This window comes from Equus caballus, chromosome 14 (assembly GCF_041296265.1).
Source record: "Equus caballus isolate H_3958 breed thoroughbred chromosome 14, TB-T2T, whole genome shotgun sequence".
NCBI classification, from domain to species: domain Eukaryota; kingdom Metazoa; phylum Chordata; class Mammalia; order Perissodactyla; family Equidae; genus Equus; species Equus caballus.
This window is the reverse complement of record NC_091697.1, coordinates 29,538,604-29,564,258: the sequence shown is the minus strand read 5'-3', so window position 1 is coordinate 29,564,258 and position 25,655 is coordinate 29,538,604. Positions and strand designations below refer to the sequence as shown.

General features: G+C 37.3%; 1 protein-coding gene across 6 annotated transcripts in view; it reads left to right on the top strand.

Annotated features, from left to right (window-relative positions):
* TENM2 (teneurin transmembrane protein 2) overlaps positions 1–25,655 on the top strand; it is a 3,416,041-nt gene that overhangs the window by 2,162,854 nt on the left and 1,227,532 nt on the right. For all 6 annotated transcript variants that reach the window (XM_070232931.1, XM_070232936.1, XM_070232935.1 and 3 more), the window contains one exon: positions 20,884–21,033. The gene's annotated coding sequence lies outside the window, so the exon portion shown is untranslated. The remainder of the gene's footprint in view (positions 1–20,883; positions 21,034–25,655) is intronic.

Sequence of the window (25,655 nt, the reverse complement as noted above, 5' to 3'; positions counted from 1 at the left end):
AGTTTTTTCCACCTGTAGACCTATTGTCCTCTGGAGTTTTTGATGGGGAGGAGGAAAGCAACATGATGGAGGCCCAGTTGCATAGCAGTGATGCAAAGGAACAATCTCCAAAACTTCGTCAGTCATCCATGGTCAGTCCTAGTTTCGAGGGTGACAGGGGTCTGGCAGTTTTCTCGGTACAGAAACCAGCATCCATTGGAAACTAAGAATCATCTTATAGAATTTCACCTAAAGGCAGATGACAACACTTCTATTACATTTGTAGGTTGAGGTTTTTTCTCTTCTCCTCCTCTTCTCCAAAACAATCAGTTACACATGCAGTTTACGTATGCCAAGGACATGAGAGAGCACAGTCATTTCAGATATACTCATTTCAGTATTATCTCTTGAAAAACAGAATGCAAAAGCATATAGGGCAGGCCTGGTGATGTGGTGGTTAGCTTCGTGCGCTCAGCTTTGGTGGCCTGGGGTTCATGGGTTTGGATCCCAGGCACAGACCTGCACACCGCTCATCAAGCCATGCTGTGGTAGGCATCTCACATATGAAGTAGAGGAAGATAGTCACAGATGTTAGCTCAGGGACAATCTTCCCCAGCAAAAACAGGAAGATTGGCAACAGATGTTAGTTCAAGGCCAATCTTCTTAATAAAAAAGAAAAAAGTATAAAATGGATCAATTTAGTTTGCAGGGGAGAAAAGTTACACTGTAACTTTTTAAAGATTTTGGTTCATTTTTATTTCTTCAATTGCTGAAAAAAATTTAAACTGATTCTACTTTTCACAAGATAGAGGAGGTGACTGACTGGTGTGTCATGGAATGGCTTTTTAGAGTTATACAGAAATGGGTTTGAATGGCTACACAGTTGCACACTGGTGGGTGGAATCTGGTATGTTATTTGACATTTCTGAGTCTGGTTTTCCATCTGTAAAATGGGGATACATGGCCTTACTCAGGGTTGATGTGAGTATTACACAATATAACATACAAAATCTTGGCAAGCGATTGTCACCTAATAATTTCAGCTACTGTTTATTGAGTGCTCTCTCTTTGGTAGGCTCTGCTTTTTGCATTATATATGTCTTAGCTAATTCTTATAACAACTTTACAAGCTAAGTAATATTATAACCCCCTGCTCAGATGGAGAAACTAAGGCAGAAAAAGTTTAACTTTCCCAAGGATATAAGGGGGGTGATTAGTGGTGATAGGGTTTGCATCTGTGCTCTTGATCACTACCCTATTTTGGCCCTCGTGTAGTATGTAGATGACAAAAAAATCTTAATTCTCCTTGTTCCCAAATTTCTGGGCCTTTATTTACCTCATTTGTAAAACTGATGTGATTAGACCAGCGACCATTAAAAGAGGTACCCTTTAGAAACACTGGGAGAACATCTTCAAACTGGAGAAGGCTGGACCTGGTCTGATGATGATTCCAATTTTGTAGTATTTATTTATTTGAGGTCTTGGAATCTAAATTATTCTTATGCAAAAGTTATTCTTATTCAAAGCACCAGAAAGGTAATCAAGGTAGAAAAAGTCATACTAACCAACAAAACATTCTTAACTTTCTATTTTCTGAGATTTTGTATTAATCCAGATGCAGAATAAAATCTTTGCTTTTGAAAATGGGAAAATATGTCTCCTCTCAGAGGGTAACTAGAGTCAAGATACGGCTATAATTTTTGCCTCTCCAATGTTTCACCGCCTGGTTCTCCTTTGTAAGTGACCTTGGGGCTTTAAGATATTCACATGGAGCTGTCACGCTTTTTGTGGTTTAAACAATCCTCATGTCAGCAATGTGTTTGGTGGCAGCCTCCCCCTTCTTACATGGCAGTTGTACAATACAGGCTTTTAAGCCACTCAACAGAATTACCCCCATGCTGCTTTCTTTTCCTGGTATGTCTTTGCCCTTAGTTCATTTTTAGCATTTATAAAGGATCTATGTTTTTTATTAGCATTCATCTGCACCAAGCATAAGTTGTGGTCAAATTCCTCAATATTAATAAGTGGCAGACAAATTTTTTTATGGCATGGGAAAGAAAAAAAGTGAATTTCAGTTTACTGTGCTTCTAAATATTAATCTAAATAGATCTCTTTCTTATTACATCAACAGCTTACCATCTTTACAGATGCCGGTGCCCATTCTAACTTAAAGTAATAGGGTAACATCTGTTGACCCAGAACAGGCAACAGGCAATGAGTGTATGTGTGTGTGTGTGCACATAGTTCTTTGAGGGCATCTATAGTTTACAAATAACACACACTAGGGACCTGCCCAGTGGCTTAGTGATTAATTTTGCTTGTTCCGCTTCGGTGGCCCGGGGTTCGCAGGTTCGGATCTTGGGTGCAGACCTACACACCACTCATCAAGCCATGCTGTGACGGCATCCTGCATACAAAATAGAGGAAGATTGGCACAAGTGTTTGCTCAGGGCCAATCTTCCTCACCAACAAAAACCCCTACCGAACCACATAATATCAAAACTCATTGTGAAACTTACAACAGACACTCAGAGTATCTGAGGATTGGATATTGGGCATTGTCAGGAAATCAAAACCTACAAACAGCTGTCTTTTTAAAATTATCCCTTGCACAGAATATAAGAAAGAAAGCAAGTGTTGAGCAGCATACAAGAATAAATTTTTTAAAATAGTCAGGTTTGATTGAGTGCTTTCCATGTCAAAGTCACTGTTCTAAGTGCTCTAGTTTAGTTAATCATCACAGCAACCCTGTGAGATAGGTGCTGTTATTGCTTTCCCATTTCTCAGATGAAGAAACTGAGTCTCAGAGACATTAAACCGCTCATCTTAGGTCTTCAAGCTAGAAATGGTGGAGTCAAGATTTAATCTGATTCTATAGCCTGAGCTCTTTATCACTGTATGGCACGGCTTCCCAATTGGGTGAATCAATAGGTCAGAGGTCCAAGTATCCCACCATTAGAAGTAAAATGCTGTTGACATGACTAAGAGGAAGCACGGGAGCACCCTTTAGCTGCTGTGAAAATCAAGTTGCTCAGCCAGAAAATTGAGAGACATGGGAAAAGCAAGGAAAACCACAGAATGGAGAAGGCTAAGGAAGAATGGGAAAGAGAGGCTACAGATAACAGAAGAAGCTATGGAGAGGCAAAGGAGCTTGTCAGTCTGAAGAGTAGAGAAGAATGCTGACTATAAGGAAAGAGAGAAGAAGACCGCTCTTTAACAAGCTGCTGACAACTCCTCACCCCCTCAGAGCATCGTGGTGCCACATTAAAGATGCATCCATCATTGGATCGCTCTACAGTGGGAGTGGGTGCTGAGGCATTTAGCAAAAGGACCAGTCAGGTCTTGCTTTCTGCCTTAGCATCTGAGAGTATGAATCATCATTTTCACCTAATCCCACTTTGTGCTAATCAGGACACATGATGGGAAGGCTTAATTGGGAATGACATGAAGTCATTCATTCTGCTGCAATGCAAAATTAAGCTATGTTATAGAATATACAAGTTATAACTTAAAACATTTAACATAAAATCTAAAATACATCCCCAAGTGTGTAGCCCAAACTTGAAGGAAAATCACAGAGTACTCCTCCAAGCAAATGAATTTTAATTTTATGTTTAAGCAAACACAGGCGGGATACATGGTATGTAATTGACTCTCAATAGATGAGGGAGACAAAGAGGGGGGAAACAAAGAGGAACCAAAGAGTGGGAAGAGAGATGGTAAGCAAGAACGGTAGGGAGAGGAAAAGAGGACTGAACACGTGTAGACATAACCAGTTAGGTGAGTGTTGTAGTCCCATTAACTTTGGTGATGCTGAATGAGACACGGCAGAAAGTTAAACACGACTAGTAGAAATAAACCAATAACGAATAGAACCGCAAAACCATTTAATGGCTATTTCAGAGCAAAGACTTCGAAACAAAACCGACACTTGAACAGTTTTAAATGGCTGATTAAACTCATCTATTTTATTTTAAACTAGTTTAATTGAACCTTAATCTTCCATAAACTCTAATTTCTATAAAAATGATAAGTAATAGGGAATTATCATTATCCCTGAGCTTTCTGATATGCCAAATATTTAACAAAGTGACTTAGAATATACATCTCTGGCCAATTCATTGAGCTTTTGGTACATTCCATCAACGATCCTTTCAGAATGGCAGACACCTAAAGAGAGTAAAGCTACTGTCACACAAAGCAGAGTTTATCATGAAGGAGCAGAGATGGTGTCCTAAACTTTTTCTTTTTAGCCTTCTGTATAGATATTGATATTGCTGTACATTTGATCTAACCATAGGACCAAAATCTTAATCAGAACAGCGATTTTTTAGAAAGTGATTTTACATTGAAAGAACGTTGAAGCTCACCGTAACTTTAAAGGTCAAATGATTGTTTCTTATACTCGAATCTCTGAACATTCAAGAGTCTTTTTTAAAAATTGTGAATGTATATCCTAGCTCTATGTTATCAACTTCTGGTTATAAACCATATGCAGATTTTCAAGTATTCCCTCTTTAAAACTCTCTTGAATGGTGCTGGATTTTTGACACTTTGTTCCCACCAGTGGATTCACTGTGAGTGAGTCAGAAAGACCTATAGGTGCAGACTTACAGGAAGAGGATTTTACTCCTTGTGTTACTAATGCAGGAATCCTACACTGTGCCCTGACTCTTGTTGACAAGACAAAGAAAAAGGACAGCACCACGGAACAAGATCATTTCCCAGAGGAGGAGGAAATTGCTGCAGAGATTGATATTTTGAGCTTTGATTCTCTAATATATTTTGTACAAAGTTGGCCCTGTTATGTCTTGTAGAAGTCTGACTGTGAATACTCTTTTCTCCGTTTTTTAAGAAAAATGCAAATATCTTAAGTAAAGCCAGCTAATGCTTGAGGATGTTTTTTAAGAAAATAAATTCTTACTATAGGGTTTTTATTCATTTAAGTCTGCAACCCACTAGGTTTTACACCTATGAAACAGTATCGTAACTGATGATTATAATGAATGCCTTATGCTATTAAGAAAACGTAAATCCTTATCTATACTAAAGAAGGCAGAAAGGTGTGCAACAATTTTAGAAAGAATTCTACTCCCCAACAGTTAACAATCTTAAAATTTGTTTTCCTGAAGTGTTATATTAACTACTTGGAAAAATTCAATTATATACATCAACTTTTGATGCCCAATGAGCTAAACTATTTCTCCCCAAGTAAATAATCCATTTTGGGCATATTGTATAGAATTAAATCTGGAGTAAGTTTCAGAATTTCAGTCCTGGTTTTGCCATTTCCAAGTTGTGTGACTTTCATCAAGTTACTCTAACTCTAAAGAGTTAAAAATCTCAGTTTCCTCACGTGGAAAAAGAGGATAATAATGCTTATTTCACAGTGTTGAGGAATGTGCATTGAATATTCAGCACAGTGCCTGGCACACTGAGCAACCTTAATAAATGATAGATAATTTTACTTTAAATATTTTACTTTAAATGTATTTGGAAGCAATGCATGAGTTTCTAAACATTAATTAATGGCAATATAGTTTCTAACAACTTTGAAGTCATGCCCTCTAAGTATAATGAGGATGAAATTCTCAACACGAAGGTGTAAGTTCATCAATACTCATTAGTCCTGCTGTGTCCCTTCATGATCTCCAGCAGTTCAAACACTCTCCCAAAATTTCAACTGCTAGAAGATTAGATTCCGTAGTCAAATAGTGTCCAAGTTACCTTATTGTTCCCTGCCTAGGCCGTGTCGGGGCCATGCACACACAGCCTCAATCTATAGAGCAAGAGAAGGCAGCCAGGAAGGACCTAAGGTGTTTATAATCAGTAAATAAGCAGTAGAAAGTCTCCATTTAGTGAACACATACTATGAACCAGGCGCTAGGATGAATGTTATGGGCACAAGATTTAATTTAGCGTACTGTTTATAAGAATGGGTTCTAAATCAGATAGCATTAGGTTGAAGTCTTGACTCTGCCCTCCTTAGCTGGATGAACTTGGTATGCTTTCTTTTCCTTGTTTTCTAAAATGTGGATGACAATATATGCACTTCAGAGTGCTGTTGTGAGGGTTAAATGGAATAATTAATGTTAAGGGTATTTAGAATATTGTAAGCTTCTTCTTGAATCTCTTCCTTCTTTTGCCTCCCATGACACCCTCTGGTTTCCCTCCAGCCTCACAATCTGCTTCTTCTCAGTCTCCCTGGCACTTCACTGCTTTGCTTGCCTGGAATTGGAGTGCCTAAAGGCTCTTAACTTTAGTCCTTCTCTCTATCTACACACTCGCCTTAGGTGGCCTCATCCAATCCCATGTCTTAAGACACACGTGTCCCCAATGAAAGCTCTAACTTCCAACTTCTTAACGCTGCTGCAGTAGAGAGGTTAAGTAAATTGGCCAAAGTCACATAGAAAGGGTCAAATTGGCATGAAATCGACATCCATCTGACACTGAAATCCAATCTATTAAAAACGCAGGGAGGAGAGAGAGAAAAGCAAATGATTTAGGACCAGTCACCCAAGTACCAACTTCTAAACTCAATAAAAAGAGAAGGAACCATTTGAATGTTTACTTGACTTGCTATTTCTGAAGAAATGCAGTTTTCCGTATGACAGTGCAGCTTATCCTTTAATTAAAATTTTAAAAACAGTTTTTGAAGGTTAAGAGTTCTATATAAAACTTCACATCATTTTCAAGGAACATTAATGAAAATTATTAATTGTTATAGCTCATTTATAAGAAGCTAGATGAGAATATTATGAAAAATTAGTGAAATTATTATCAGATGGAATAATTAAAGATCAATTGTGAAATAATCACATAATTCTAGCTATACGCTGTATTGCTCTTCATTAATCAAAGATAATCTGGAATTGCAATACTTAATTAAATGCAAAAAAGTGTTTGTATGTTCTGGCTCTGAAAGGAGATAATTGGAGAGTACAGAATCTGTACAGTTGTCAGCTTTTGCAGATTTTTTGAGTTTAGAAATGTAAATTCTACAGAGTGAGGGTTGGTCATTTTGCAGACTGTTGGAACCTAACTAAAATAGATACTCCTATTTTCAATAAGATAATATTGTTTTCTTAATATTTAAAAAAAAATAGATTTTAATTCATCAATAAGAAGAAAATAATGCATCTAATTATGGCAGATATATTAGATCTCAAAGTCCATGAGCAAATTCCATCTCACTTTGCTCTCTTTGCTGCCAAAGTAGTGACCTGCTGGCTAAAATCTTCAGTGCTCCTCAAAAGAAGTAATTCGTTCATTTTTCCAATTGTAGAAGGAAGGCCATTTTTAATAGACGGACATGTATAATATATAAAATATATAAAGCCATATATAATACTCATATCAATCTTTGTATCTCTGCAGGAACCATTATGAAGGTACACATCAATTTCAAATGTGACTTTGTTTTACTTTATTAAGATAAAGTTTACATACAATAAAATGTACCTACTTAAGATATATATCAATGAATTTGGCAAATATATACACTCCTGGTGTCACCATGACCATCAAGGTATAGAACATTTCAATCACTCCAAAAAGGTCCTTGTACCCCATCCCAGTTGATCCCTACTCCCAGTCTTGGCACCAGATAACCACTGATCTACTTGTCTGATAGTATGGATTAGATTTGCCTTTTTTTGGAATTTCACCTAAATGGAAGAATACAACACACACTCTTTGGGGTGTGGCTTCTTTTGCTCAGCATGATACTTTTGAGATTCATTCCTCTTAACTCATCCTGTTTTTATTCCTAAGTAGTACTTCAGTGAATGAATATGCCACAATTTGCTTATTGATTAACCTGTTGATAAATGTTTGGTTTATTTTCAGTTTTGAGCTATTATGAATAAAGCTAGTACGAACCATTGTGTATATGTCTTTTGTTTGGTCATATTTTAATTCACTTTTCATACTGTTTTATATTATTTGTTTGCCCTTGTTGACTGCTTCCACAAAGTGAAAATCTGTTTCAAAAATATCTCCAGGATGAGGAAGATTGGTTTCCATTCTGTATGTGGAAGTATATTACAATACAGAGAAGTTCTCGTTTGAAAAGAAAACACTTTTACATACATTGCTTCCTGGCTTCTTCACATCATTCTTTTGTAATAGGTAAGGAAGACACTCCTAGCTTACAAATTTGTTAACTGGGTTTTAAAGGAGTTAAGTGCTTTGCTCGACACCACTCAATTGATACTGCTACAGTCAAGACGAGAACCTGCTTTACCATTTCTTAATCTGGTGCACTTTCTGCTCTGCCATGTAGAAAACTTTTCACTTCCTTCAACACACATTTATTGTTTCTTCTGCTTGCTTAACACTGTGTTAGGATGTATGTAGAGAATCACATAACAACAACAAAAATCCATGTGTTCCCTTGAGGAATTTATTACTTAATTGAAAAGACAATACATGTACATGAAAAAAATCGAGTACAATGGTAAGGCATTTAGTTAAGGGTGTTAGAAGTGTGTATTCTGTACTGCACTGAATACAGGTGTTGAATTTATAGATAACTAAATAGAGGGAGTTATTTGGAAGAGGTTTATTGAGGAAGTGATTTTTGTGCTCAACTCTGAAAAACAAAAAGTGTGGACTGAGAAAGAATAGGTAAGAGGAAAAGCCAAGAATGTATGTGTATGTAATGAGGAGGAATTTGGAATCAGCAGGACTGAGAGGATTTACTTTTAGACTGAGAATCTAGGGTGGAGCCAGCTGAATGTCAGGTTGAATTATATGGAATTTGCTCAGTGGACAGCAGGGAGGCCTGTGGATTCTTAAGCAACAAGAGGATAGTGGGTGACATGATACAAGTGATGTTTTTAGAAGTGATCAATTGGCCACAGCTTGCAGAATAGGGTAGATCTAGGAATAACCATCAAAGAGGCTAGTTCAAAGATTACTGTAAGCTAGGTATGAAGTTGAAGACTCAGGCCAAGGAAAAAAAAAAGCCGAGTTTAAATGTTTTTATAAAAACACACAAGCCATTACAACTCTTCACTGAATGGTATCCTAATTCAGACGCATTCAAACAAAATGTCTTTGGAAACTTAACGTCCTGTGCTAACAGAACCAGGTTTCACAAGCATAGAAATGATTATAAAACTATGCTTTATAGCACTTAATTTTGTCCTGGAGCTTAATTCCTTTTGCTACAATTCACTGCCTGTCAACTTACGAAGGATGCACCGAGTTGCTTATTTCAGCTTCTCTCTTTGGAGTATAGTTTAAAATAGCACCCATCAGTCTTAATCTCAACTATTTTCCAAAATGTTTCCCAAATTAATAAGTGCAGGATTGGAAGCAGTGACCCTGTAGGGGAATATGACAAAAATAGCTTATCCATAATTAGACATGAAATCTACTTTCATTGAGAGATAGGAAATTGGCCAAACCCAGCAGCTCTGTAGTGTGCTGTGTCAAGGGGTCCTTAAGTCAAGTGCTCCCCAAGTTCTCTGTTCCTGTTGCCTGGTGGTCTGGGGGATGCTTTTATATTGTTCCCCATTTTCAGGCTGCCAGTTTTAGCCTCATTCTCCATGCCCTGGGCACACATGTAGGTTGTATCCTGGTAATTAAATGAACCATCTCATAAGCAGACCTCAATTAAAGGTGTATGTGGGTCAGGACTAATTGAAGACCCCCCCAACATATATACAGACTGGAGGTGTAACTTTTGATTGATTTGGAAGCCAAAGCAGCTTTCAACCTGAAATTTATGATAATTAAGTTAAACGACTCTTGTCTTTCTGAAATGAGGCCCTTTAGTTTTCAGTCCATTGATTGTCTCTATGCATTATGATGGGGAAGACCCCGTAAACCTGGAGAGAAGATAAACTTCGAATCCTGCTTAATGAGCATAGGATCTATAAAAGATAGTCATTTGACCTTAGACGTATGACTTATCTTTCTCTTCCTCAGATTCCTCATCTGTAAAATTAGGATAATACTGGTACTTGCCCCAAAGGGTCAAGAAATACTAAAGTGACATTTAAAGTGCTAAGTATTGTGTCTGGCACATAGTAAGCACTCAAATATTAATGATTATTTTTGACCTGGTACTTCTGCTACTATTGTTGCTTTGTTTTTGTTGTTGTTGTTCAGCCAAACCAGTAGTAATTCCTCTAAAGGTATTTTCAGTGTAACAGGGAAAACAGAAATATAAAAACCCCAAGACAGAATTTTAAAAGTTCTTTGTATTGTAAAGGTATTGCTTAATGGGAACTGTAGAAACAGCAGAAGAAAGGATAATTCTGTAAGAGTAGTCAGAGACCATTTGATGGGTCAGATGCGTTAAAGCTGAGCTTTGAAGGTAGAATTTTCAGTTTAATCTCAGACAAGGGAATGCTGCTGAAAATTTTTGAAGGGAGAATCCAACCTGTGCTTTAGGAGGTTAGCTTAAGCAATAGTGTGAAAAGGGGGTGGTATAGGAGAAAAATGAGAGGCATGGAAAGGATAGCAAACCAGGAATGTTTACTTTTTGTTGATTGTTTTTGTGAGATTATGGACCAAAAGTACAAGGAAGGCAGAGAAGTAGGAAGGAGGCTGGAGTGACATGGAGAAGGGCTATGGGAGGCCCATGATCTATGTACCACATCCAACCCATCAACAAGTTCTGTGATGGAATACTCCTCTGACATAAATCTTGAAACTCATCCACTTTTGTCCGTCTTACCTTGCTTGAACCCTCAGCAGCATTTCTCACAGTGGACCCCTCTCTGTTTCTTGAACTTCTTCCTTCTTTTGACTCCCATGACACACTCTAGTTTTCCTCTAACCCTTAGGATTCCCCTTCTCACTCTTCTTATGTCTGCTGCTCTGCTTGCCCACAGAAGGCTCCAACTTTAGCCCTTTCTGTCTACACACTCATCTAATTCCATGCCTTAAAACACCACCTATTTCCCAATGAGTTCCACATTTATATCTCCTTTTTTGAACTTATTCCAAACTCCGGACTTGTGCCCCTAACTTTCAATCTGACATATCCACATGGATGGATATATGATAGGCATGCCAACATTAACATTTTAGCCATATTTTCCTTTTGGAACTTACTCTTCCCAAGCTTCTCCATCTCATAAATGGCACCACATCCACCTAATTGCTGGAGTCCGAGATCTAGAATTTTTCCTTGATTTCTTTCTTCCAACCTCCATATTGATCAACAGGGGCTGTCAACATTGCCTTCAAAATCTCTGAAATCTTGCCTCTGCTCTTCATCTCTATTGCTCTCACCTGGATCTATCATGGTAACGTGTGCTAGAGTAAATATTTATGAACTGGTCTAGCTATGTCTCTTCTTGATCTTTGCAATCCATGAACTACTGAGGAGCTAGAGTGATCTGCTAAAAAACTAATTCCAATGATGTCATTTCCTTTCATAAAAGTTTTCACTTAATACCCAAACTCTCACTCAACCTCAGAAGTCCTATTTCTGCTTCATCAGCTTTTATTCTTCCTCTCCTTCTCTACTCCAGTCACACCAATTTTCTTTCTTTTCTTTGAATATATCAAGTTCGTTCCTGCTTAGTGCACTTTGTGGCTACTCATCGGTCAGTGCTTTGTTTTGATGTCCTGTCTTCAGAGAACTCTTCTTTGCTAATCTCCCAGTCTGAAGTCCCCTCCAACTCTGCCTGAATCACATCGCTCTACAGGAACCTCACGAGTTTTGTCTCTTGTTTGTTTATTCATTCTGCCTCTCAGCTCTCTCCAATTAGAAAGTAAGCTTTACTAGAGCAGGAATATTACCATTTGTATTTAAAATTATTTTCCTGACATTTAAAATAAGGCCTAACATACTCTGCTCAGTAAGTAATGTTTACATGAATGGCTCTTTAATACTACCATTCTATATCCAACTTGCTATCCTTCCTTGCTTGGAATACAACAAGCTAGCTTACCATTTGTAGCACTTTAATATTCACCCTCTCTAAACTCACTGTATACCTAGGATCTTTTAAAACTGCAATCTGATCATTGCAGCCCCTGTTCCTCATAAACACACACCACACAGGACGTGACCGCATCTATTTCTCCGCTCATCCCCTGCCACTCTCCACTTAGCTCGGTGTGCTTCTTTTTCATCTTGTTATTGTTTTCCTAAATGCACAAATAGTGGAGGAGGGTTGGAGATGGTTTCACTACATTTTTTAGCTATCAGTATTCAGGAATGCTGTTAGTTTTCTATGCTTGCCACCTCACGGTACTGCCTGTGCACCTTGCACCAGGAGGTTTTTTCAGGCTCCTTTTTAATTTGTAAAGAGAAGGAACAGGAGGCCCAAAGGTGATTAACAGTCAGAGTAGTTCATCATTAAAGAGGTCTGAGACTTGTGGCAAACGGATGGCTGTAAGATACAGGTCAAATGGATTTTGCACTATTCAGGCTCAGGCTGAATTACAAAAATTAAATAGTGCTCTAATTAACCAGAGTAGTTAGCACATGATTCAGACCTCTGGAATTCCAGCTGATTGTGGATGAAAACAAATTGTGCTTTATAACCTATAGATAATCATAAAAAAAAAAAAAACAAAAAAAAAACCAAACTGCTCTGGTTAGTTTTCCGTGCACAGGCTTCAAGTGTGAGAAAACATTACATATTTCTGCAAAAACAGAAATAGTCTTACTCTAAAGGAGAAAAAAGGTGAATTCTATTTTTCAAAGAGAATAAAGGGTTAACCTAGTGAGGGATGAAAGGAGTTTTGCATTCCATTGTGAAGTGCAGCACATCTTCTGATTTGGGCATTGTAGGACTACACCAGATGAATGAAAAAGATAGGAGATAAGATGAAAACAATATTATATGCAAGAAACCTGCCTCACTGATTGCTTTCTGAAGAGATGGAGCACCCATTCTCTGCCATGTACAAGATAACACACCTGTCTGCAACATAGATGAACCTAAGATTTGCTAAATTAAGAGAATGATGACATCAGTAAAAATTACTTAAATTCCTGATAATTAGATGCAAAATATATTAGGAAACTTCTAAGAGAGACTTGAGATATGAGAGGACACTGTGCAAATATTAGAGAAATTTTGGGGTTAGAGCCTCTGTACATAAAATAAAAAATAAAATGAAATCTTATTTTACTATTGCACTGAAGAAGCATGGGGAAATCACTGTGAAATGTGGGCAAATATAATAGCTGAGAAATGGAGCAGGCAAGTGGTTGCTTTAGAAGTTTAAAAGAAAAATAACAAAGGGAAAAATAAAATAAAAATCCTGTGCTTTCAAATATCAAAATTTCAAAAGTCAAGTAAAATATTTCAATTTTAAGGGTTAATTTTACACTTTTTACAATGTCACTTCCATTTTTAATTTTCTGTTAAAAATAATGAGGCTAATAATAATAGCTAACATTTATTGAGCTTTCACTATGTGTCAGGTACTATGTTAAACACATTCATTACCACATTTAAGCTCATGACTCCTTGGAAGTGAGAATTGCTATCTGTGTTTTGCAGATGAGGAAACTGTGATTCACAAACTTATAGTAAATTGCCCAAGAACTCATAGATAGCAAAACAGTGAGTTATGAATCTAAGGGTTTCTGGCTCCAAAACCCATGTTTTTAACCCCTTTCCTATGCTACCTCCCTAATTTAAAAAGTATCTTTTCCATGGAAATGAAATGAACAGGTGATTAGTCTACAGTCTGCTTATATGAATTGCACTTATAAAGGACTATGGTCCACTCATAATGTATTGCTCACTTCTAATTTTTATGATATTAAACTTTGGAGAAGTGGCTTGAGTGTATTCCTTTTTGTCCACTTTAGAATACCATATGTCCCAGGTCATGATGTTAATGTAGAACAAGAATTCTACGTTTTGTTCTCTTCTGTGCGTAGGTTATCCTACAGTAATCTATCACTGGTGCAGTCTAGGTTTTAGTCTTTATAAAAGATAAGAGAGTAATTCATGGATCTTGCAGAATGATGTTCTTTACACTGTATTTTTCTTTATAGCCAGTATGAGTGAAGGTATTTTATGCTCAATTATAAAAAGCTATTTAAAGTTTAAAATATTGAGGGAAATTACAGTGGAAGTTTTTACACTCCATAGCCCTATGCTCATTGGGTCATTTGTCAGACCAAAACTGATTTTCAGAATAAAATTTCTCTTAAAAGTACAGGAATATCTCAGAGAGATTGCGGGTTCAGCTCCAGACCACCGCAATAAAGCAAATAGCACAATAAAGCAAGTCACCTGAATTTTTTGGTTTCCCAGTGCATATAAAAGTTATGTTTACACTATATTATTGTCTGTTAAGTGTGCAATAGCATTACGTCTAAAAAAACAATGTACATACTTTAATTAAAAATACTTTATTGCTAAAAAGAATGCTAACCATCACCTGAGCTTTCAGCGAGTCATAATCTTTTTGCTGGTGGAGGGTCTTGCCTCGATGTTGATGGCTGCTGACTGATCAGGGTGGTAGTTGCTGAAGGCTGGGGTGACTGTGGCAATCTCTCAAATGAAGACAACAATGAACTTTGGTGCATCAATTGACTCTTCTTTTCACAAATGATTTCTCTGTAGCATGCGATGCTCTTTGATAGCATTTTACCCACAGTAGAACTTCTTTCAAAACTGGAATCAGTCCTCTCAAACCCTGCTACTGCTTTATCAACTAAGTTTATCTCATATCCTAAATCCTTTCTTGTCATTTGAGCAGTCTTCACAGCATCTTCACCAAGACTAGATTCCATCTCAAGAAACCACCTTCTTTGCTCATCCATAAGATGCAACTCCTCAGCCGTTAAAGTTTTATCATGAGATTGAAGCAATTCAGTCATTTCTTCAGGCTTCGCTTTTAATTCTAGTTCTCTTGCTATTTCAACCACATCTGTAGTTCCTTCCTCCACTGAAGTCTTTAACCCCTCAAAGTCATCCATGAGGATTGGAATCAACTTCTTCCAAACTCCTGTTATAATGTTGATATATTTTTTCAATTATTTTATTGAGATCATAATGGTTTATAACGTTGTCTAGTTTCAGGTGTAGCTTATTATTTATCAATTTCTGTATAGACTGTCATGCTCACCACCAGTAGTCTATGATCTGTCACCATACATATGTGCCCTTTTACTCCTTTTGCCCAGCCCCCAGCCCCCTTCCCTTCTGGTAACCACTAATCTGTTCTTTGTATCCATGTGTTTGTTTATCTTCTATATATGAGTGAAATCATGCAGTATTTGTCTTTCTCTGTCTGGCTTATTTCACTTGACATCATACCCTCAGGGTCCATCCATGTTGTTGCTAATGAGACGACTTTGTCTTTTTATGGCTGAGTACTAGTCCATGGTATATATATATATATACCACATATTCTTTATCCATTCTCCTGTAGAAGGGCACTTGGATTGCTTCCAAGTCTTGGCTATTGTGAATAACTCTGCAATGAACATAGAGGTGCATAAATCTCTTTGGATTATTGATTTCAATTTCTTTGGATAAATACCCAATAGCTGGAATAGCTGGATCATATGATATTTCTATTTTTAACTTTTTGAGAGATCTCCATACTGTTTTCCATAGTGGCTGAACCAGTTTTCATTCCCACCAGCAGTGTATGAGGGTTCCCTTTTCTCCACAACCTCTCCAACATTTGTTACTTTTTGTCTTGAAAATTATAGCCATTCTGACGGGTGTAAGGTGATATCTCATTGTAGTTTTGATTTACATTTCCTTAGTAATATTTCATGCTCATGAATTGGAAGAATAAGCATAGTTAAAATGTCCATATTACCTAAAGCAATCTACAGATTCAGTGCAATTCCAATCAGAATCCCAATGACGCTCCTCACAGAAATAGAACAAAGAATCCTAAAATTCATACGGAACAATAAAAGACCCCAAGTAGCTAAAGCAATCCTGATAAAAAAAAGAGCAAAGCTGGAGGCATCACAATCCCTGAGCTGGAGGCATCACAATCTCTCACTTCAAAACATACTACAAAGCTATGGTAATCAAAACAGCATGATAATGCCACAAAAACAGACACACAGATCAATGGAATAGAATTGAAAGCCCAGAAGTAAAACCGCACATCTACAGACAGCTAATCTTTGACAAAGGAGCTAAGAACATACAATGGAGAAAGGAAAGTCTCTTCAAAAAAGTGGCTGGACAGCCACTTGCAAGAGGATGACAGTAGACCATTATCTTGCACCATACACAAAAATTAACTCAAAATGGATTAAAGGCTTGAATGTAGGACCTGAAACCATAAAACTCCTAGGAGAAAATATAGGCAGTACACTCTGACATCAGTCTTAGCAGCATCTTTTCGAATACCATGTCTACTCAAGCAAGGGAAACAAACAAAAAAATTAACAAAGGGTACTACATCAGACTAAAAAGCTTTTGTAAGTCAAAAGAAACCATGAACAAAACGAAAAGACAACCGACTAACTGGGAGAAAATATTTGCAAATCATATATCTGACAAGGGGTTAATTTCCAAAATATATAAAGAACTCATACAACTCAACAACAAAAAACAAACAACCTGATCAAAAAATGGGCAGAGGAAATGAACAGACATTTTTCCAAAGAAGATATACAGACAGCCAACAGACACGTAATGTTGATATTCTGACCTTTTCTCAGGAATCATGAATGTTCTTAATGGCATCTAGAATGGTGAATCCTTTCCAGAAGATTTTCAATTTACTTTGGTCAGATCCATCAGAGGAATCACTATCTATGTCAGTTATAGCCTTATGAAATGTATTTCCTAAATACTGAGACTTGAAAGTCAAAATTACTTCTTGAGCCAAGGCCTGTAGAATGGATAGTTGTGTTAGCAGGCATGAGAACAACATTAATCTGGTTGTACACCTCCATCCGAGTTCTTGGGTAACCAGGTGCATTATCAATGAGCAGTAATATTTTGAAAGGAATCTCTTTTTCTAGGCAGTGGGTATCAATAATGGGCTTAAATGTTCATTAAATCATGTTATAAACAGATGTACTGTCATTGTTATTCCATTTACAGAGCACAGGGAGTATAGAATTAGCATAATTGTTAAGGGCCCTAGGATTGTTGGAATGATAAATGAGCATTGAGTTACAACTAAGGTCACCAGCTGCATTAGCCCCTAACAAGAGAGTCAGCCTGTCCTTTGAAGCTTTGAAGCCAGGCATTGACTTCTCCTCTCTAGCTATGAAAGTCCTACCTGGCATCTTCTTCCAATAGAAAACTGTTTTGTCTACATTGAAAATCTGTTGTTTAGTGTAGCCAGCCTCATTCATTATCTTGGCTAGATCTTCTGGAGAACTTGCTGCAGCTTCTACATCAGCTCTTGCTGCTTCAACATGCACTTTTCTGTTATAGAGATTGCTTCTCTCCTTAACTCACAAACCAGTCTCTGCTACCTTCTGACTTTTCTTCTTCAGCTTCCTCATCTCTCTCAGCCTTCATAGAATTGAAGATAGTTAGGGCCCTGCTCTGGATTAGGCTTTGGCTTAAGGGAATGTTGTGGCTGGTTTGGTCTTCTAGCCAGACCTCTAAAACTTTCTCCATATCAGCAATAAGGCTGTTTTGCTGTCTTATCATTTGGGTGTTCACTGAAGTTGCACTTTTCATTTCCTTCAAAAACTTTTCCTTTGCATTCATAACTTGGCTAACTGTTTGGTGCAAGAGGTCTAGCTTTGGGCCTGTCTCAGCTTTCAACATACCTTCCTCACTAAGTTTAATCATTTCTAGCTTTTGATTTGAAGTGAGAGATATGTGACTCTCCCTTTCACTTGAACAGTGAAAGCCATCGTAGGGTTATTAATTGGCCAATTTCAATATTGTTGTGGCTCAGGGAGTAGGGAGGCCGGAGGAGAGGGAGAGGCACAGGGGGAGGGCAGGTCGGTGGAGCAGTCAGAACACACACATCTCTCAATTAAGTTTGCTGTCTTATATGGGTAAATTTGTGGCACCCAAAAAAATTACAATAGTAACATCAAAGATCATTGATCACAGATCACCATAACAAACATAATAATAATGAAAAAATTTGAAATAGTGAGAGAATTACCAAAATGTGACCCATAGACATGAAGTAAGCAAATGCTGTTGGAAAAATGGCGCCGATAGACTTGCTTGACCAGGGTTGCCATAGACATTCAATTTGTAAAAAACGCAGTGTCTGTGAAGCACAGTAAAATTAAGTGCAATAAAATGAGGTATGCCTATGAGCTCTTTTTAGGGAGGAGGTAGGGACAAAATGTTTATGGATTTTTTTAAATACCTTTTGAGAATTGATCTCAATTATAGGCTTATAATTTAAGTCTACGCCACTAAAAATTGGATAAGTTGTAATATTAGAGCTACTGCCCTGAATCTTCTGTTACAGGTAGCAATGTCTATAGTTTCTCTCAACTTAAATGAAAGACTGCTTGTCCTTTGATAATTTATTCACTTATGCAATAAACAAATATTTATTAAGAACTTGCTATGATAAGGCACTCCTTTAATGATAAACAATGTAATTTCCTTTTCTTTATGGAGCTAACAGTCTAGTTGTGGAGAATAGGAAAAGACACAAACAATAGGAAAATGTCAAGTAAGAGAAACTGCTATGAAGAATATAAAGCAGGATGATATGATAGAATAATACTGATGGGCGGTCAGAGAGGGCCTCGCTGAAGAAGCAACATTCAATCTGAAATCTTTATGATACAAGTGAGCCATGCAAAGTTCTGGGGGGAAGAGCATTCCAGGCAGAGGAAAAAAGGTCAAAGGTCATAAAGTGAAAACATGTGCGGTGTGCTTGAGGCACAGAAAGAAAGCCAGTGTGCCTAGCATGTAGAAAATGTCAGATGGGTGTTGAGATGAAAAGGGAGATATAATTGGGGAACCATATGCCTTGGTAAGAAGTTGAGATTTTATTTTAATTGCAATAAGAAGCCATTGGAGGGTGATTTGCAGCTTGGAGGATTAATTTGGGGCTATAAGATTTGTCTAAGAGCTTTGGATTTCATGGACAGGGGTACAGTTTCTGTCGGCCTCAAAAAAAACAAGATGTGGAAAGAGATTAAGAGGGCCATTAGCCACAATGTTACATCAAAAGTAGAGCTGAAATCCTCATATCCAGAGACCCCTCAATGAAATACAATTTACACACTGAACTTAAGCACTGTTCCAGGCACTGTTTTAGGCACCGTGGATACAGCCGTGAATAAGCAAAGTTTCTTGCCTTATGTTCTAGGTAATATAATATATAGAAGGAACATAGCAGAACACTGAGTGCTCACTGAGAGTTCTTTTTAGTAATCTATCTTCCTTGTTAGTCTTTAAGCATCAAGACTTGACTGCATCTCACATCAATTGTGATTGCCCTAGAACCTACTAAAAAGCTTGACACGTAGCAGGTACTCAATAATTCTTACCTGAACTGGATTGAAGATTATCATGCTAGCTCTAATCTCATTGATACACAGTATTCCATTGTGTGCATGTATCTTCTCTCTTTTTTCAAACCGTATCCTAGTTTTGAACATAAACATTTTGGGAAATCATTTTTTTCCCAAGAAGTCTTCATGTTTTTATAGGATTTTTCTGTAGTAGTCACGATATTATCCTCATTCTGTGTCATGCAGTCTACCTGAATCCTATGAGTTTAAATCTCTACAGCAAATATCTATGTTGGACTTAAATTATGTAAAGTCGGTTAAATCCAAATTTTTTTGTAAACAATTTTTTTATAGCCACCTAAACATGCCCTGTTTTGTTTTTGCGTATCATAAAGGAAGTCATGAAATGGAGAACCTTTGTGCTTTCTATTTCTATCTATACATCCTATTATTTAAAAAAATCACTAATTTCTGACTATTACAGAAGACAGTTTAAAATACTATTGTATTTTGATCTTTTTCTGGGCTTTCCCTTTACTCTCTATGCTCCAGCTCCAATGAACTATAGACAGTTCCCAGAAGTGTCCTCGTCTCTTTCATGGTGCCCATTCCACGACATTGGAATGTCTCTCTTATTCTCCTTGCTACTTCATTTTCAACCTTTGGGCCTTAGCTTAACTTTAACCATTTCTAAAAGCCTTTGTTAGAGCTCCCATATCTGACTTAGCTGCCTGTGTTTCTCTGATTACCAGCTTTAACACATGCTATTGTAATTTCTATTTACTCTCAGTTTGTATTTTTTTTTTTTTTACCAGACTATAAACTCCCCAAGGGCTGGGACTAGATCTTAATTACAGTTCTAACTCCACCTGCTAACCCAGTGACTACAAAATAGTGAACCTTTAACAAAAATCTATTGAGTGAATGAATAAACAGATAAATTAGCCATCTTCTTCTAAGGCAGGTTATAATTTAATTTGTTCTCATTGTCTAGTACAGTTAAAAAAAAGGGCTTTGTTCATACATGTGACTTCCCAGTCTCCTGGGAGAGGTTGTGTATAGTTTGATACTTATCATGTTACTTTAGAGCAATATAGCTTTCAAGTCTGAGATAGAAAAGAGAGAGAAGACAATCTAGGATTGGTATAAATCTGCCCTTAGGACCCATTTCTCAGGAAAAGCAGCAAGAATGAGCAGTGCTTGAGGACCTAAGAGCAGGCAGGTGTCATTAAGAAAGAGAACAGGGCATAATTTCCACATTCACTTTCATTCCTCTGATTTTTCCAGCTTGCAAAAGCTCTGGCTTGACTGTTGACTGCCAACATCTAAGAATTGTGGTTTCTGCTGCCTTTATACAGGAAATCAGTGTGGCTGTAGAAGAAGGAGTGAGAAATGGTGTTTCCGTCTCATGAATAAAAACTGTGCATCCTTATGTTGCTGACAAACAGTTGAAGTTACTAAACCAATGATAAACTCCCAGGGAAATATAGGTGACAAAGACACTTACTATTTTTTCTTTCTTTTTTCCCCTCTCCTAGCTCTTTACCAGCGTTCAATTCAACCCAAGGAACCAAGAACCGAGGAGGAAGGAAGTAATTGACATTCAAAGTCTCTATTTTTAGACACCTTTACACTTTCTTTTGCTTCTAACTAGCAAGGATTTTTCCAAACGAGCTTTTAATTAGCAGGTGAGTTTAATTGATATGTGGGTTTCTCAGAAGGGGAAAGGACCTCAATGTGGAGAAGGTTGGGGGAGGGACTCCATCACTCTCACTCACAATAGAAGACCATTAATTCATTTGCACCTGGATGTTTTAAAGGATCAATTTACTGTAGCAAAGAAAGAAGGCAGAGAATCAAAAGGTTGGAATCTGTCAGAGAAAAAGGAGAGGCACCACAATTTAACATGCTATGTGGATTACTTAAAACTTGAAAAAATATTCCAACTGATGTCTAAATATAGAAACTAACCTATTTGCATATAGTCAGGTTTTGTCCAAGGGCTGAGAAAAGATTAATGTTTCCAGATCAATGAAGTTATTTTTTTTTTAATTTTTAGTTTGAGGAAAGTAAAAAGTAAAACAAAACACATATTTAAATCACTTTCATTGGTCTTAAAGACTATTTTACCAATGTAATTGAAGGTGAGGATGTTTTATGAGTTAAATCCAAAGCAGTCGTGCTTTTTATAGGGGCAGGACAGGATGCATATCCTGTGTCCAATTTTGTAAAGTGGGAGGTTGCAGGAAGCATGGAGAGGTGTATATATCATGAATCAGAAACCATTGGTTGCATGCAACAGAGACCAATACTGACTAATGTAAGTAGAAAAATAATAAATTAAAAGTGTATTGGCCATCTCACAGAATCAAATGAATGGCTGAAAAATCAAGCCTCCCAAAAGGATAGGAACTAGAGAAGCTCTGTAATCTAGGTAACAGAAACTAGTAGAGGGTCTCTTCGAGGATATGCCAGAAGAGTGACTCAGGAAACAGGATCTGATCCATGAAGCTCGAGTCACATGTCCGCCCACTGACAGAGAAGATGAGATACTTCATTTCTACCAATATCATCTATGGTAAGAGAGAAATAGTTCTTGAAGTAAAAAATTCTAGATGCTGATGCAACTTTTGACCTACTCGAAAACTTTCTGTGTATGTGTAAACACACACACATATAGTCTATATATACATTGTATAGATTTACAGCATTACAAAATTGTAATTATCAAATATTCTTTCAATATTCCAGCACCAATACTCCCGACCTGCTTCAAGATGAACATAGGTGTTGAATGGGCATGTTGAAATTCTGTGCCACATCAGATATTGTTAAAGTGCATATTCTCCATTAGGCAGAGTGGAAGTGTGCCTTCCAGAGCAAGAAAATTCTCCTTTTATTCCCCACAGGTAGCAACCATAAAAAAAAACGGCTGCACTTTCACCCTTTAAGATGCCATTTCAGATTACTTGATATTTATTCTTTAAAAAGCCTTAAATAATAGCCTAAGAACTGGCAGAGACTTGTAGTTATTGTACAAATGGTAGTTACAGAGAACACAGAGTCCTAGAAGAGAAGCCGGCTACACATACATCTCCCGCCCCTAAATTTCTGCTTTAATGATGGACCCAAACTGAGATTTTTAGTGAGTATCATTACAGTAGAAAATAATTGTTTGTAATAGGAAGGGATGGTTCATTATTTAAAACTGAACCATCCTCTTCAGGATAAATTTTGGGAGCTCTTAATAGTTATCCTGAGAACTGTGTTTCCTTTTCTTTATTAGGAAACAGAATGAGTGAGGATGTTTTGAAGACTATTGCCTGACCTCATGGTTAGTCCAAATGGAAATGCATTACTGTCTTTGGCAGAGTATTTAGATTCATAACCTGGTTAACTTGGCTTATGTATAGGCACTCTGTGTATTTGTAAGAGAAATCTGAAGAGAACATCATATCCAATTACAGTTCTGCCTTGTATGATTTGTGGTCCTCTCTTTGTATCCTTCTCTAGAATGTTAGCAATGCAAGCTCTCCTAGCAAGCAGCTACCTGGGTCTAGTGTGTGCTGACGATAGGAAGGTAATGAATATAAGAACTCTTGAATGCTGTAATTGGTGATCCAGCCTCCTAGATATACTACTGAAAATTAATTGGCCAGATGTTTTCTGCCCAACTGTAATGGGAAATAATGTAGAAGACTGAGTTTTCAACCTTCCCCAGGTGTGCACATTTGAGCAGAGAAAAGTGATTATGAGTGACATGATGACAGCTGCAGTGTCCATGTTCCACAGTGCCCTTGTGTATCTGTTATATATTTAGGATTTTTCCCCTGAGGCACCTCAGAGATATGAAAATAGACAAGGAAGAAAACCAAAAGACCCTTAAAATAGAAAAAAAGCTTGGAAGTTGTGAATATTGTATTATGTGTATATTAATTGAATTGCTATTTAAAGTTATATTTATGCCTATCACTGTTAGCTCTGGTTAGAATTCTGTGCCAGGGACAGTACTAAGCACTTTATGTTCTATGATTAACCTTCACAACTTTAGAGGTGGGTACTTACATCATCGCTACGTTTTAGACAAATTAGCTAATGTTCAGAGAGGTGGAGTCAATCTCTTACAGTTACACAGGAAGTAAGGGAGTGGATCTGGAGGCTCTAGTATAAGAGCTCATGGGCTTACCTGTCACCCGGGCCCCTAACCCCGTAAGACATTAACTGTAACATACCTACTAAGCTACAGTTTCCAAAATAGCAGGTTTGTTCATCTCTCCAGGGCAAAGTCACGGATAAGCCCATCACCTGCATTATCTGATTTAACCCATACAACCCCCAAGAGAGGTACAAAATACTGTCCCTGTTTCACAGAAGAAAATATAGATGCTACAAGAGTTTGATGAACTTGACCAAGGTCACATGCTACTACAGAACAGAGAAGGTGCTCAAACCTAGTTTTCTCTAACTCCAAAGCCCAGATGTTAACCACACGAAGCAGTGCTACAGAAAGACTATGTCTTCTGGCTGTGAAAACATAACATCTTTACTTTGATTTAAGTCCGATTTCCTTTATTGTCCTTATTCCCATGTTTACATTCATAGCAAAAGTGATTATCCTGCCATCTTCTCCTATGCAACATTTCCTGGAGCTTCAATTTTGAATGGAGCCCAAAGCATCCCCTGATTATTCCATGCAATTGCCCTCAAGGACTGTTTAGGAAGAAAATGTTGTTCTTCTAATAAAACAGCACAGCTGTCTCAAAGAGCTTTTAATTCATCTTTTTAAAAGATGTGGACTTTCTAAAATAATGTCGCCCCCATTTGTCTTCTGTGAAAGAAGATATTTCAAAACCAGGAACACCTATCATAATAAACCATTAAGATGACTCCAGCCTTTCAGTGTATTTTTAGAATTTCATATTTCACCAAATGTTGTTATATATAATTCATGGTAGTGGGATGTGATGGGATATGACAGTTATCTCATTTGTGAAGAAAGACCAAATAACTCATTGTCCCACATCCACAAATAAATTATTCTTGTCCCCAAGCATAAGACTCAGTTTTGTTAGTTTCCTCACCTTAATAGATTTTCTTTTCTACATTAATACTTTTTGCAAAAGACTATGACCCTTCGTATCAATTTGGCTATTGTGAGAGAATGAAAATTCCTGGAAACTATCCTCACTGATCTAAAAATGAAGCCTTAACAAAGCAGTCTCTGCCCCTGGAAGGAAAAGGAGGCCTTGAGTGATAATTATTTTGTAGAATTTCATTCAGTGTTTCTGTCACATGTCAAATATGTGAAGAGAAAGCCTAAATTTTTCCTGCTCTTTGAGTAGATACCATCTATTTCAGCTCAAGGAAGGTCTAGGGGTCTATTTTTCTTTCTTTCCTCGATATCAAAAGGTCCTATATTTGATTCTAATATTACAGGTATATACTTGAGTCTAGAACTTCTAAAAATTAAATTTGGGGGCCTTAATGTAATGCTTTTGTCCTTAGAGCATTTAAACATATACATGAATGTAACTAAATGAAGATTTTTCCTAGTTAAATTGCACCAGTGTGTTGAGAATATGCCTCACTAAGTTTTGCCTGTATTTTCACTTCTTACTCTTCATAATCATGCATATTTCTTATGGTTTTTAATCTTACCTTGTGTGAATTTTAGTCTATGATGTCCTAGTTGATTAACTTCCTCAAGGACAGATATTTCCTATTCTTCCTTATTTTCTCAATTTGTTGGGCATTCAAAAAATCACTTGATAACTCTCTTTTTTTTTTTTAAAAGATTTTATTTTTTCCTTTTTCTCCCCAAAGCCCCCTGGTACATAGTTGTATATTCTTCATTGTGGGTCCTTCTAGTTGTGGCATGTGGGACGCTGCCTCAGCGTGGTTTCATGAGCAGTGCCATGTCCGCGCCCAGGACCCGAACCAACGAAACACTGGGCTGCCTGCAGCGGAGCGCGCGAACTTAACCACTCGGCCACGGGGCCAGCCCCTCTTGATAACTCTCTTTTGAAGTGCAATTAATTTAATGCGGTTCAAGAAACAGAAATAGTCTCATGTTACTTCCTTAAGGGTAAAGGTCAGTGTCGAAGGAGAAGAAGATGGCCAGTGAGGAATCTTTTGGAAGACATTCTAACTTATGCCTTTGTTATTTTTTTCCTCAGAAAATTTTCCATGGGAAATAGTGTGATGATGCATATTTAAGCCTTTTATCATGAAATTATCTAAGCATGTGTTCTTAGAACAACTAAGGGTATATATACATATTTTTATCATAAACAGCCAATTTATACTATGT